The following is a 16,281-nucleotide window of genomic DNA, read 5'->3' on the forward strand; positions in this document are numbered from 1 at the left end:
ACATCACACTGAAAGAGTGAAAACATCTTCCTTAGAGGTACATCCACAGCCTCTTGCCATATGCCCCAACCCTCAGGGTTAAAGAGCACTAGTATTGGTGACAGTACTAACAGTACCACAGATAGGCTTAACTCTGTGATTAAAGGGACTCTACGACATCCTCTCTCCATAATGAAAAAGCTACTAGTAGATCTGCAGTGGCGTCCTTTCAACAGTGAAGAGAATAGCAGAGGAAATTGTAAGACCCTCCATTTTTAGAAGCAGCATGTGGTAGTCACAGAAGCAAAGTCAGCAGAAGAGAAAGACCTCCTCTTTCTCCATGAGAGTTTGGAAGTATGATTATATCTTTGAACTAAGGAAGCCCCCAAAAGTTATGAGTAATTTTTAATTTAATAGAAGAGATGAAAATCTTATATATAAGGTACTGGGATTTCTGCTAATTTGGGCACATGAATGCTCAAACCAGTATTAATTTGAAAGGTAAAATAAATATCAATTCTTTGCACTCCAAGGTGGTGAAGTAGGCCATATCAATAACATAAGAAAAAAGAACTGTGTCCATGGTCAGCCTCAGGCTACCCAGGAAAAGTCAAACAATCCAGCTGGGCCTCAGGAAGAGCAGGACTGGAGTATAGCTGGCCTCTTGGAGCCTGCAACTGGAAGGTAGTTTGGAGTGAAAGGTTGGCTGGGAAGCTGAACAACAGAAATCTGTATCTCACCCTAGTGTCCCATGACTATTGCAACAGCTCCTCCCTGAATACTTCCTTCTCTCTTTTGCTTCTTCCACCCAACTGTTTTGCCCTCTGTACATCTTTGTTCTCTTCTCATAGCTTCTGTTTACATGTGACTATCTTTCCATTGTGGCCATAGCCATTCAGCATTGGCTCCCTCTGCCAAATACCTCTGAACTTTTGGACATGACCCAAAGCAAGCACTAACTGGCGCAGGTAGACTTTGTGTGGACCAAACTTTCCATAAAGAACCACCTTCTAGTCATCTTCCAGATTATTGATTGACTGCCCTTGGGATACATGCACATCAGTTCCAACAATCTTGGCTCTAAGCCACATGTGGAAAAGTCAATGGTGAGAGTAGAGAAAAGCAAGGGAGAACTGTCCCAAAGGGATCTACCTACGACTCTCCATCAGCAGAGTCAGAACACAGGGCAGTTTTCTTTAGAGGAATAATAGATCCATGCAGAATCCCCTGCCAAGTCTTCATGCTAAGAAACAGAACTTGAAAACTCTATGAGAACTAGGTCTGTAGGAATGTGGTAGATTCTGCTTAACCACAGATTTTAACACGTGCTAAATGTGGGCTATGGGTGGAAAGTTAAACTATATCTCTCCATTGTTAAACAGAGTTCACTTAGAGTTTGAGGAATTAATGAATCAGTTCAAAACTTTGCCAAAAGAAAAGTATTCCCTAAATTGACAGAATTAAGGCTTCTATAGATCTCTTTTCTTGTTCCTGAACTCACTTTGCATATCCAAACTTTCACTTCATGTATTACAGTATGTTATGATTAAATCAGAATGTAATTTATCTTCACAAACACCCATGTTGTACTTGCAGCCCCTAATGAGACTATGTGTTGAATATATTAATTCAAAACCATTATGTTGAGAACAGAACAAAAAAATCATTAGTATGCTAATGTAGTAATGTTTTAGACATGAACTGATTGCTGGACTAGCCTCCATGTCAAACATGGATTACACCTTGATTTAATGGCTTCCTCTCTCCATGCATGCCAGGGCACTATAACGAACTCTATACAGTTACTGGGCAAAGATAATGAGAAAGAATCAAGAAAGTTCAGACAGTAGGAAGAATTCCAAAAACATTTTTTTCATTTTGGATTTAAAAGTACAAGGGTAACTTATTCACTATGTAATAATTTGTTCTCCATGTAAGAACTTGTTCGTTATGCTTCAGAAGATTGGAGACTGATGAAAATTAGGCTTGGGGTGGATTAATGATTGTGCATTGAGCATTGACTCCCCTATACAGAATTTTATTGTTGTTAACAACCATTTGATCAATAAATATGAGAGATGCCCTCTCAAAAAAAAAAAAGTACACACTTCCAATTGTAAAATAAATAAGTAACCGGGATGTAATATATAGCATAAGGAATATAGTCAAGATATTGTAACAGCTTGGTATGGTGATAGCTGGTACCTAGAATTATCATGTATATAAATGTTGAATCACTGTGTTGTACACCTGAAACTAACGTAATACTGTGTGTCAACTACCCTTCAATAAAAAATAATTATCTAAAAAAAAAAGTACAAGGGCTTTTGCTAATTATGGAAGGGGAAGATCACAGCCAAAATGCTTGGGGACAACTTGGCTATATATGTACGAGTTGTGGGTTTATTTTAAAATATGACTTTATGTGCTTTATTGAGAATTTTAAGATCATAGCCATGTATAGATACATCTAAATTCAATTATGAGACTAAAAATTGAATAATTTTTTCAAACTAATTCTAGAGAGTAATGCAAATTTAGGATCTTTTGGTTTGGTCTAATTCTATTGTACTTTGAAGAATATCTTTAGAATTTAAAATACATGTATTCTATCTCATGCTAAGTTTCTTACTCCTTATTGATTTATTTTGCTCAATAAAACACTTTGCTGTACACAGAAGCAAGCTTGGAAGCTTTTCTGAAAATTGAACATTATGTTTCTCTTGCTAGCTGCCCCTGGGATTTTGAGCTATAATGATTTCTCTTTAGACTACCCTATTATTAATTAGATAGGGAAATATATAAGATTATAAATATATTTTTCGATGCCCATTAATCCATACTGACATGTAATTTTAAAGGATTAACAGGTACAGTATTTCTTCCCTATAATAAATAAATATTAGACTCAGTGTGCTCTTTTCACCACAGAATAAGTTGGTACTCTGTGACCTCATCATACTAGCTCTCTACAATGAAAGCCTTCTACCTCCACTAGTTAGAATTGTCATAGCTATTCAGGTATCACAGGTACTGTGAAAATGTCATGTTCCAAGGTAGAATGCTGTACCCCAAGTGACCCATCTCATTTGTACTAAACAACTGTATAAGGCACAAGGTGCATCTCTGGCATGACATTAATACTGAATGACAGTAATAAAGTTGAAAGATCAATGATAAATCAATTAAAATAAAATAAGAATACTTGAGAAAAGATAAGAGTACTTAAAAATAGGACAAACTAAAAAAAACAAAATGAAAATATCCTGAAGTAAAAATGTTAATTTTATAATGTAAATAGCTAATAGTTGATTCAACAGAAAGTAGTAACTTATCAAAATACAACAACAAGGAGTTTCAATCATGAGACCAGGAAGAACGATATATTTACAAAGATTAGAAGTGTTTAAATATACAAAAAGAAAGGAAGATTTTGAATTTTATTTAAAGCAACATACAAAAGAAGATTTTCCAAATTATCATATATAGGTAATACAGATTTGTATGTACAGAGATAGATAGATGAATTTAAGTTAAAATCACATTAATCATTAACTTTTTATAACAGATTCACCATTAGCCACCTTCCCTGTGTTAAGATCTTTACTCTGGCTTTTTCCTTTATGTGTTTGTAATAAATGCTGACTGTACAAGATGAAGGTCACCAGTTACTAAATGTTATGCATCTGCATCTTCTGACTCATCTGCTCCCTAGCATATATTACCAACATTCCAGAAGGGAACTATATAAAAGCACCTCGTCCTTGCATAGTTTTCATGGAGGGTGAAAAATGTTATGAGAAAAGGAGTTACTAGTAAGTTGTCTAAAAAGAACTCTGTCATTATTCCCCAGAGGCATCTGAGTTAACTATCTTATTTTAAAGGGGGGAACCAGGCTTACCAAGGTAAGACTATAACTTCTTTTATATACCAGTTTCCCAAGAATAAATGTAATACCTTCCAATCCTCCTCTTACCCTCTCTTTCTAACTAATGATTCTTTTAATTTGATAATTACATAATTATATCTTATCTGGTAAGATACTTTATTACATCTCAGGCAAGGGGTGGGGGTAATATAACAAAGGTGAAATATTCTTTAATAATCCCTAACTTGAAAGAGAGATGCATAATTGTGTGGTCTTGGCTTAGATTCTGAGACAACCTCAATGGCTGGAAATGCAGAATCATCTGTTTCTGCAATACTGACATATTTAAAAATTTACTGAATTTTTGGAAGTCCCAGAGAGGAGGGCTTCATAGGAAAGTATTCCTGTACTTTAGTGAATTTTTTCTTGTGTTCGGTTTTTGAAATTTGAGAGATTTTGTGAGAAATGAATTTTAAAGCTTGAGGTAGAGAATGGATATACATTATCATTAAGCTGCTAGAAATGTTTGTATTTTTCACAAACTTCTAATGCATTTTTGCCATTGTAGGAATATTCATTTAAAGACACTCTAAGTGGCCATTTCCACACATTACTTATTTCTGAGGAGGCCTAAGAAACAGTCTGACTAACCAGAGTGAGATGCAAAATTGACTTCTATGAATTTTCATGAACATTCTGAGCATTTTTAGACAAAACAAGTCTTACAGGCAATTAAGCAACTTTGGGAATGCCAAAGACAGTTCTACCTGGTTTTGAGCTTGAAGTTCGCATCTACTCATTTTTTTGTTTACTTCAAAATATAAGAATTATTCTCCCTGAAGCATAAAGAGGCTTAAAACAAAATTGAGGTGAAATATTAAAACATTTAGGTCACAATGATGCTGACTAACTGAAGCTGACACATATTTCCTTATCTTCACATGAAAAGATTTTTTTAAGTGGTAAGAGTTGTAAGAGCAACAAAAATATGTAAAAATCGGTTATTGGCTAGCTATCCCTAATTATAGCTCCTATAAGTTGCAAATAATCATTGACAAGACAACTGATACAACTGTTCAGGTTTAAAGGGATGAATTGGAAAAGGTCATAACATACCAACTAGTTAGTTAATTTCGAAAATTTCCCCAGCATGCTCACCTTTACCCCTCTTTCTATATCCATTCAGAAAGAAATGCAAGTAATCTCTCTATATAAAATTGATCTAGAAATTGCACATATCACTTTGCTTACATCAGTTGAGTAAAACAATCACATGGCCTCACCTAGCTGCCTAAGATTAGAAATTAAAGTCTCTAGTAGAGTGGACATGTGACCAGTTAAAGCTGATATTACATTTGCGTGTATGGGAGAAGGTCTATTTTTTTAATAAGGCTAAGGGATATTGGAGTTCAAATTACTTTGCCACTTTGATTACAAAATTTAAAAATATAAAACTGAATCTTGAAAGAGAAACAATGCTCAAATCTATTACTAAATAACAAAAATAAAAATTAAGATTTTTAACTGTAGGTTATATTAGGAAATCAAAAAGAAGTGATGGGAAATATACTAAATTCTTAATGTAGAATATAAAAATTCTCAATCTTAAATTTAAAATTAGGTAAAATTTAGTTTCAATCATTTTTTTAATTAAATGAGCTTCTTTTTGAAATAAAATTAGATTTTTCTCAAAATCAGATAAAAAATCAAGTAACAAAGAAATATTCAAAATGGAAAAAAGAAAAATAACAGAAATAAGATCACACTAAAGAGGTTGAACAAAAACAAGTAACTGAACTCTCCTATTAAATCAAAATCTTAAAATATTCAACTTCAAAATTCAGACCAAACATTAGTACACCAAAAGGCTAAAAACAAAAGGAAGGTGGAGGAGCCAAGATGGCAGCATGAGTAGAGCAGCAGAAATCTCCTCCCAAAAACATATATTTTTGAAAATACAACTATTCCAAAAGGAGAGACCAGAAGATACAGGACAACAGCCAGACTACATCCACACCTGGAGAACCCAGTGCCTGGTGAAGGGGGTAAGATACAAGCCATGGCCTGGCAGGAACCGAGTGCCCCTCACCCGAGCTCCCTGGTGGGAGGAGAGGAGTCAGAGCCGGGAGGAAGAGGGAGCCCAGGACTGCTGAACACCCAGCCCTAGCCATCCACACCACAGTGCAGACACACAGTGCATAGGGTGCTGGATAATAGGGAAATGGGGCAGCAAAACTCCGAGTGGGTCCCTGCAGCTGGCGCAACTGGGACAAAGAAAAGAGAGTGCATGTTGAAAGTCCTAAAGGGACAAGGGCCTCACGGCTGGATGGAAGCGTCCTGGCACAATCAGATCAGCAGCTAGGAACCCAGGGAACTCCGGGTGCCCTTAACCCCCTGAGCAGTAGCGCAGCTCTGAGGCCCCTCACAGCCATAAACAGCCTTCCACCCATTCACGCTCTGGCACACCCAGCCATAGCAACCACACGTGGATCTTCCTTCACAGCAGCCGGGCAAAAATCAGAAACCCCTTCTGCACACAAATGCCCAGCACAAGCCACTAGAGATCGCCATTCTCCCAGGACAGAAGGTCCACAAACTAACAATAAGGGACGTCCTCCCAGCTGACACATGCCAACTACCCACGACTATCTCTATAACCATGAAAAGGCAGAAGAATTTGATACAGACCAGGTTAACCCATATAGTCTCCCCTGAAAAGGAATCTGGGGAGATAGACCTAACCAATCTTCCTAAAAAATAATTTAAAACTAAGGTCATAGCAATGCTGATGGACTTACAGAGAAATATGCAAGAACTAAGGAGGAAGAATACAGAAATAAAATAATATCTGGAAGGATTTAAAGGTAGAATGGATGAGATGCAAGAGGCCATTGAATGATTAGAAACCAGAGAACAGGAATGCACAAAAGCTGATGCAGAGAGAGATAAAAGGATCTCCAGGATAGAAACAATATTAAGAGAACTGTGTGACCAATCCAAAAGGAACAATATGGGCATTATAGAGGTACCAGAGGAAGAAGAGACAGAAAAAGGGATAGAAAGTGTCTTTGAAGAAATAATTACTGAGAACTTCCCCAAACAGGGGGAGGAAATAATCGATCAGACCATGGAAGTGTACAGAACTCTTGAGAGACAGGATCCAAAGAGGACAACAACAAGACACATAATAATTAAAATGTCAAAGATCAAGGACAACGACAGAGTATTAAAAGCAGCCAGAGAGAGGAAAAAGGTCACCTACAAAGGAAAACCCATCAGGCTATCATCAGACTTCTCAACAGAAACATTACAGGCCAGAAGAGAATGGCATGATATATTTAATGCAATGAAACAGAAGGGCTTTGAACCAAGGATACTGTATCCTGCACGATTATCATTTAAATATGAAGGAGGGATTAAATAATTCCCAGACAAGCAAAAGTTGAGGGAACTTGCCTCCCACGAACCAACTCTACAGAGTATCTTAGAGGGACTGCTCTAGGTGGGAGCACTCCTAAAAAGAGCACAGAAAAAAACACCCAACATATGAAGAATGGAGGAGGAAAAAGAAGGGAAAGAAATAATCATCAGACTGTGTTTATAACAGCTCAGTAAGTGAATGACGTCAGACAGTAAGGTAGTTAACAAGCTAACCTTGAACCTTTGGTAACCACAAATCTAAAGCCTGCAATGGCAATAAGTACATATCTTCCAATAGTCATCCTAAATGTAAAGGGACTGAATGCACCAATCAAAAGACACAGAGTAATAGAATGGATAAAAAAGCATCTATATGCTGCTTACCAGAGACTCACCTCAAACCCAAAGACATGCACAGATTAAAAGTCAATGGATGGAGAAAGATATTTCATGCAAACAACAGAGAGAAAAAAGCAGGTGTTGCAATACTAGTATCAGACAAAATAGACTTCAAAATAAAGAAAGTAACAAGAGATAAAGAAGGGCATTACGTAATTATAAAGGGCTCAGTCCAACAAGAGGATATAACCATTGTAAACATATATGCACCCAATACAGGACCACCAATATATGTGAAACAAATACTAACAGAATTAAAGGAGGAAATAGAATGCAATGCATTCATTTTGGGAGACATTAACACACCACTCACTCCAAAGGACAGATCCACCAGACAGAAAATAAGTAAGGACACAGAGGCACTGAATAACACACTAGAACAGATGGACCTAATAGACATCTATAGAATTCTACATCCAAAAGCAACAAGATACACATTCTTCTCAAGGGCACATGGAACATTCTCCAGAATAGACCACATACTAGGCCACAAAAAGAATCTCAGTAAATTCCAAAAGACTGAAGTCCTAGCACCAACTTTTCAGACCACAAAGGTATAAAACTAGAACTAAATTGTAAAAAGGCCCACAAACACATGGAGGCTTAACAACATGCTCCTAAATTATCAATTGATCAATGACCAAATCAAAATAGAGTTCAAGCAATATATGGAAACAAATGACAACAATAATATAAAGCCCCAACTTCTGTGGGATGCACTGAAAGCAGTCTTAATAGGAAAGTATATAGTAATTCAGGCATATTAAGAAGGAAGAACAATCCCAAATGAATAGTCTAATATCACAGTTATCAAAATTGGAAAAAGAAGAACAAATGAGGCCTTAAGTCAGCAGAAGGAGGGACATAATAAAGCTCAGAGAAGAAATAAATAAAATTGAGAAGAATAAAATATTAGAAAAAATCAATGAAACCAAGAGCTGGATCTTTGAGAAAATAAACAAAATAGATAAGCCTCCAGCCAAGCTTATTAAAAATAGAATCAACACAGATCAACAGAATCAGAAACGAGAAAGGAAAAATCATGATGGACCCCATAGAAATACCAAGAATTATTAGAGAATACTATGAAAACCTATATGCGAACAAGCTAGAAAACCTGGAAGAAATGGACAACTTCCTAGAAAAATACAACCTTCCAAGACTGACCAAGGAAGAAACAGAAAACCTAAAAAAAAAACATTTACCAGCAAAGAAATTGAATCGGTAATCAAAAAACTACCCAAGAACAAAACACCTGGTCCAGAAGGATTTAACTCGGAATTTTATCAGACACACAAAGAAAACAGAGTAACCCATTCTCCTTAAAGTTTTTCAAAAAATAGAGGTGGAGGGAATACTCCCAAACTCATTCTATGAAGCCAACATCACCCTAATACCAAAACCAGGCAAAGACCCCACCAAAAAAGAAAACTACAGACCAATATCCCTGATGAATGTAGATACCAAAATACTCAACAAAATATTAGCAAACCGAATTTAAAAATATATCAAAAGGATTATACACCACGACCAAGTGGGATTCATCCCAGGCATGCAAAGATGGTACAACATTCGAAAATCCATCAACATCATCCACCACATAAATAAAAAGGAGGACAAAAACCACATGATCATCTCAATAGAAGCTGAAAAAGCATTCAACAAAATTCAACATCCATTCATGATAAAATCTCTCAACAAAATGGGCATAGAGGGCTAGTACCTCAACATAATAAAGGCCATATATGAGAAACCCACAGCCAACATCATACTGAACAGAGAGAAGTTGAAAACTTTTCCTCTGAGATCAGGTACAAGACAAGTATGCCCACTCTCCCCACTGTTATCCAACATAGTACTTGAGGTCCTAGTCACAGCAATTAGACAAAACAAAGAAATACAAGGAATCCAGATTGGTAAAGAAGAAGTGAAACTCTCATTACTTGCAGATGACATGATATTGTACATAAAAAACCCTAAAGACTCCACTCCAAAACTACTAGTACTAATACTGGAATTCAGCAAAGTTGCAGGGTACAAAATTAACATACAGAAATCTGTGGCTTTCCTACACACTAATAATGAACTAACAGAAAGAGAAATCAGGAAAACAATTCCATTCACAATTGCATCAAAAAGAATAAAATACCTTGGAATAAACCTAACCAAGGAAGTGAAAGACCTATACCCTGAAAATTGCAAGACACTCTTAAGAGAAATTAAAGAGGACACTTATAAATGGAAACTCAGTCAATGCTCTTTACTAGGAAGAATTAATATCGTCAAAATGGCCATCTTGCCCAAAGCAATATACAGATTTGATGCATTCCCTATCAAATTACTGACAGCATTTTTCAACAACCTGGAACTAATAGTTCAAAAATTCATATGGAAACACCAAAGACCCTGAATAGCCAAAGCAATCCTGAGAAGGAAGAATAAAGTGGGAAGGATCTCGCTCCCCAACTTCAAGCTCTAATACAAAGCCACAGTAATCAAGACAGTTTGGTACTGGCTCAAGAATAGAGCCACAGACCAGTGGAACAGAATAGAGACTCAGATATTAACCCAAACATATATGGTCCATTAATATATGATAAAGGAGTGATGGACATACAATGGGGAAATGACACTGTCTTCAACAGCTGGTGTTGGCAAAACTGGACAGCTACATGTAAGAGAATGAAACTGGATAACTGTCTAACCCCATACACAAAAGTAAATTCAAAATGGATCAAAGACCTGAATGTAAGTCATGAAATCATAAAACTCTTTAAAAAAAAAGAGGCAAAAATCTCCTGAACATTAACATGAGTGACTCCTTCATGAATATATCTCCCCAGGCAAGGGAAACAAAAGCAAAAATGAACAAGTGGGGCTATATGAAGCAGCAAAGGACACCATCAATACAACAAAAATGTATCCTACAGTATGGGAGAATATATTCATAAATGACAGATCCAATGAAGGGTTGACATCCAAAATATATAAAGAGCCCATGCACCTCAACAAACAAAAAGCAAATAATCCAATTAAAAAATGGGCAGAGGAGCTGAACAGACAGTTCTCCAAAGAAAAAATTCAGGTGGCCAACAGACACATGAAAAGATGCTCCACATCACTAGTCATCAGAGAAATGCAAATTAAAACCACAATGAGATATCACCTCACACCAGTAAGGATGGCTACCATCAAAAGGACAAACAACAGCAAGTGTTGGCAATGTTGTGGATAAAGGGGAACTCTCCTACACTGCTAGTGGGAATGTAAATTGGTTTAACCATTGTGGAAAGCAGTATGGAGGTTCCTCAAAATGCTCAAAATAGACATACCATTTGACCCAGGAATTCCACTTCTAGGAATTTACCCTAAGAATTCAGCAGCCCAGTTTGAAAAGGACACATGCACCCCTATGTTTATCGCAGCACTATTTACAATAGCCAAGAAATGGAAGCAACCTAAGTGTCCATCAGTAGATGAATGGATAAAGAAGATGTGGTACATATACACAATGGAATATTATTCAGCCATAAGAAGAAAACAAAATCTACCATTTGCAACAACATGGATGGAGCTAGAGCGTATTATGCTCAGTGAAATAAGCCAAGTGGAGAAAGACAAGTACCAAATGATTTCACTCATATGTGGAGTATAGAACAAAGAAAAACTGAAGGAACAAAATGGCAGCGTAATCAGAGAACCCAAGAATGGACTAATAGTTACCAAAGGGAAAGGGACTGGGGAAGATGGGTGGGAAGGGAGGGATAAGGGCAGGGAAAAAGAAAGGGGGCATTACGATTAAGCATGTATAATGTAGGGGGGGCAACGGGTGGGCTGTGTAACACAGAGAAGACAAGTGATGATTCTGCAGCATCTTACTATGCTGATGGACAGTGACTGTAATGGGTTATGCTGGGGTGGACTTGGTGAACAGGGGAGACTAGTAAACATATTGTTCGGCATGTAATTATAGATTAATGATAAAAAAGAAAAAAGAAAAAAGAAATAAAAAGATTTAAAAGGCAAAATCAGAGCAAAGGAAAGTAAATGGAAATATTAACTTCAAAATAAAATTGAATATAGCAAAGGATTAAAAAGACAATAATTTGTATTGATAAGTGATTTGACTCACCATGAAGACAAACGGTCACAAACTTCTATGCTGAAAGTAAAAGACAATACCAATGGAAAAATTATTTTCATTATGAGAATTTAAAGCATCTATCTCTCTTACAAAGAGAAAGACTGACCAAGGTCCCATAAGTGTTTGAGTAGTGCAATGAATAAATTTATTCATTAAATAAGCTTTATTCTACAGAGAACATTTACCAAAAAATAATTCATGAAGATAATCTCAACACATGCCAAGAAGTGCATATTGTATCATTCATATTCACTAACTACAAGTTAAAACTGGTAATTAGCAGCAAAATATTTAAACAAAAATGCCTAAATCACTTAGAAACCTAAAAAGCTTTGCTAAATAACTCTAGGATGAACAGAAAAATCAAAACTGCAGTCCTAAAGTTATTAAATAAAAATGGAAATAAGTGAACTCAAAATTCAACTCAAAATGTTTGCAGAAAAAAATTTCTTAAGAAAACATAATGACTAAAATTGTTCAGTCTATTCAACCATTCATTCAACAACTATTTGGCAAAGGCATATTAAATTCCAGATACTGTAAGTAAGGATTTAAATAAATAAGCACATAAATAGGTAATCATATAATGATACATAGAGATCAAAACTGTAAAGAAAAATATAGTAGGATAAGGAGTTATAGACTGAAACAGGGTAGGAGGAAATTGCTATTTTTAGAGAAAAGAGTCACAGAAGATGTTCTTATAAAAAAAAGAGGTGACATTTGAACAGAGACTTACAAGAAAAAAAATGAGCAATGCAAGTCTGGTAAAAGAGTCTGAGGAGGAAGTACAGAACTTTGTAAGTCAGGGAACTGAGAGCTGATTCTTAGAAAAAGTAGTATACATAATTCTGAAAAATATTGCCAAGAAATAAAATAGAAAGCAGGCACACATAAATACAGCTACAAGAGATTATAACAGCAAACATAAGACAGACTGTTAAAAAATAAGTGTCCAGGAGATTTAGGACAGAGCATTTACATTTGCCCTGGTTGTCAGTGCTCATGATCTCCAAAATGATAAGTACTGAACTATGCGGCTTTCTTCCCAATCACCCTGCAGTAAAAAGTCATGTGATTCCCAGCACATCCTTATCCAGTAATTTAGCTGCCTTAACCTGAGCTAAAGTTTTCTCTCACTTAATAGCCATTTTTACTGAAAGGGGCACACATTTAATCACTTACAGAGTTGCTTTTGACAGGTAGAGGATAACGAAACTACAATGAGATAAAAGCACTGCACTTAGAACATCAAGGAACTGCCAAGTATTCACTCTGGGGCTTATTACAAGAAATCAAGATCAGATTTGATTCCTTCACTCCATCTGTCAACCTCAAGCTGATTTAAAGAGAAAGGAAGGCTCAGTCCACATTCTTATCTCAGCAAATTCAAGATTCTTAGATAATGGCTCTTAGGGGCCAACGGTAAAGAGCTGAAATCAAATAAATTAAATTTACAAAATAAATATATAACATTATATATCCAAGTGTCCCAGATGATATGACTCTATAGGAAAATAAGTATTTTTAAATCAAGAAATAGAAAACTTAGAAAAGGGTTTTGAAAACTTTTGTGGTCTTGAAATGTTGGACAAATGTTCAAAGAAATCCCACTTTAAAGAGAACATCAAGGAACTGCCAAGTATTCACTCTGGGGCTTATTACAATAAATCAAGATCAGATTTGATTCCTTCACTCCATCTGTCAACCTCAAGCTGATTTAAAGAGAAAGCAGTGCTAAAGAAAGTTACTGTACTAGAGAGAATCGACCTGAGATGTGAGGTGCCAGTCCAGGGAGAATGTTATAGGGTTTCCCTTCTGTTTCCCCATTTCAGTCCAGCTGAGGAGACCCTCCAGGACAAGCAGTCATGGAGATCAGGGATGTCTGAAAGAAGAGCAGGTTGACATCCTTCTCTCCTGTCTGTATGTTTAGTGTGGGGTATGTGAGTCCTGGTACTGCTGTCATTGCAGTGTGGATCAAGGAAAGAGAGCCCCTGGGAGAACCTGAGGTCTATTCCCTGTAGCTAACTTAAGCAAGAAGGAAGAGCACAACAAAGAGAGACAGCAGCAGAGGGATGCCTTCACCTGTAGCATTTAGAGTGGGTTCTGTGGTCTTTAAGATGTCCTACAAAAGGGCAGCCTGAGGACCCCACTACTGGAGACAATTAGGGTGATATAGGCATCCTTGCAGGGCCCTGGAGAACACACAACTGCAGCCCAGAGCCCCAAAACACACCATTGGCAGCATTAGTTAAGTTGTAAGGCTTTTGCCATTTCCTATAATCCCCCTGCATCCCATCCCAACCTTGTGGGAACCAGGAGCAACAGACAAGAAGAGGAAAGGGGAAAACAGGGGGCTTCCTGGAGTCATAACTTAGCTTGGCTCTCACTGCTGGCCACTGTCCATGCCTGGGATGGAGCTCTAGGGAGTGGTCAGAGGGATGAGCTTTGAATTTTAGATACAATTATGCCGAATAGTGTATTTGAATGCCTGGAGATGGCAATAATCACCAAAAATGAACTGGTTCTTCTATCTGTGAGTGACTAGAATGCCACGGCATCTGACCAAGATGTTTGCAAAGGGGAGCAATGGACATAGTGAGAATCTCAAGGAAGACCTGGTCCAAATCACCAACATCTTCTTCCAAAATTTTTGCAATCATTTTTTTAATAGCCTACCTGCCTTTGTTTTTTGCCTTCCTTCAGTCTATTCTCAATGCAAAAGACAGACCTATCTTGCAAAAATTCTATCAACCAGCTTTTGCTAAAATAGTGTGGGTGAGGGGATATGGACACTTGATTATAAAGTAAATAAATAAATGAACATTTGTTATAATGCCACTGTATATTTGTCAGTGTCTAAGTGCTGTTATTAACGGGGTTGATATATGTGGTCTACTCTGCTACCACAGTGAACCCTGCTCCTAGTATATTTGTCCTTCTCTGGTTTTACCCCACACTGAATTGAATGTTGGTGGTAATGAATGTAAACTGAGACCAGTAGGCATGTTTTTGAGTATGTGAGCATGAGTGTGGTGTTTTTTACAGCTGTATCTCCAGCTCCTAGAAGAGTTACTTGCACATTGTAAAACAGGATTACAGGTATACCTCAGAGATATTACAGGTTCAGTTCCAGAGCACCACAGTAAAGCCAACATATCTCAATAAAGTGAGTTTAATGAATTTCTGGTTTCTCAGTGTATATAAAAGTTATGTTTATGTTATGCTGTAGTCTAAGTGTGCAATGTCTTAAAAAGTGTACATACCTTAATTAAAAATATTTTATTGCTATCTTATTACACTGATGGACAGTGACTTCAATGGGGTAAGGGGGGGACATAATAATATGGGTGACTGTAGTAAACACATTGTTTTTCATGTGCCTTTGTCACCCTAATACACTCTCATAAGAGTGTATATCAATGATACCTTAATAAAAGCAATATTTCATGGCTAAAAGAAATTTGAACTTTCAGTGAGTCATAATCACTAATCACAGATCACCATAAAAAATGTAATAATAATGAAAAAGTTTAAAATCTTGCAAGAATTACCAAAATGTGATACAAAGTGAGCAAATGCTGTTGGAAAAATGGCACAGACAGACTTGCTCAATGCAGGTTGCCACAAACCTTCAATTTGTAAAATACACAATATTTGCAAAGCATGATAAAGAACAGTAAAATAACTATACCTGTAGTTGGGTAAATAAACATTCTTTTTTATATCATCCCACTGTATGCTTTTCAAGTTTAAATGATACTATTAACAGAGATGCTATACATAGTAGGTATCGTCTAAGTTTGCCACAGTGTACTATATAAAGCCCATTAGACAAGTTTAGTGCCCTACATTGAATGTAGGCTAGCTATGGTAGAGGTGTTTCTGTGTGAATTTTGAGGCTAGGTGACAGAAACCTTCTAGTTCCTGCCATTGTTTTTAGAACACACATTTTGGTGGAAGCCAGCCACCAAAATGCCTGACAATTCTGAGATTCACAATCTATAAGGAAGCTCAATCTGTCATTGTAGAGAGACCACATGAAGAGTTGGATGGTAGGAACAAAAAATGCTGGTGGGGATGCAGAGAAAGAGGAACCCTCCTACACTGCTGGTGGGAATGTAAATTAGTTCAACTATTGTGGAAAACAATATGAAGGTTCCTCAGAAAACTATAAATAGAAATACCATTTGACACAGGAATCTCACTCCTAGGAATTTACCCGAAGAAAGCAAGATCTCAGATTCAAAAAACCTATGCACCCCTATGTTTATTGCAGCACTATTTACAATAGCCAAGATATGGAAGCAACCTGAGTATCCATCAGTAGATGAATGGATAAAGAAGATGTAGTACATATACACGATGGAATACTATTCAGCCATAAGAAGAAAACAAATCCTACATTTGCAACAACATGGATGGAGCTAGAAGATATTATACTCAGTGAGATAAGCCAGGCAGAGAAAGA

This window comes from Manis pentadactyla, chromosome 5 (genome assembly GCF_030020395.1).
Source record: "Manis pentadactyla isolate mManPen7 chromosome 5, mManPen7.hap1, whole genome shotgun sequence".
NCBI classification, from domain to species: domain Eukaryota; kingdom Metazoa; phylum Chordata; class Mammalia; order Pholidota; family Manidae; genus Manis; species Manis pentadactyla.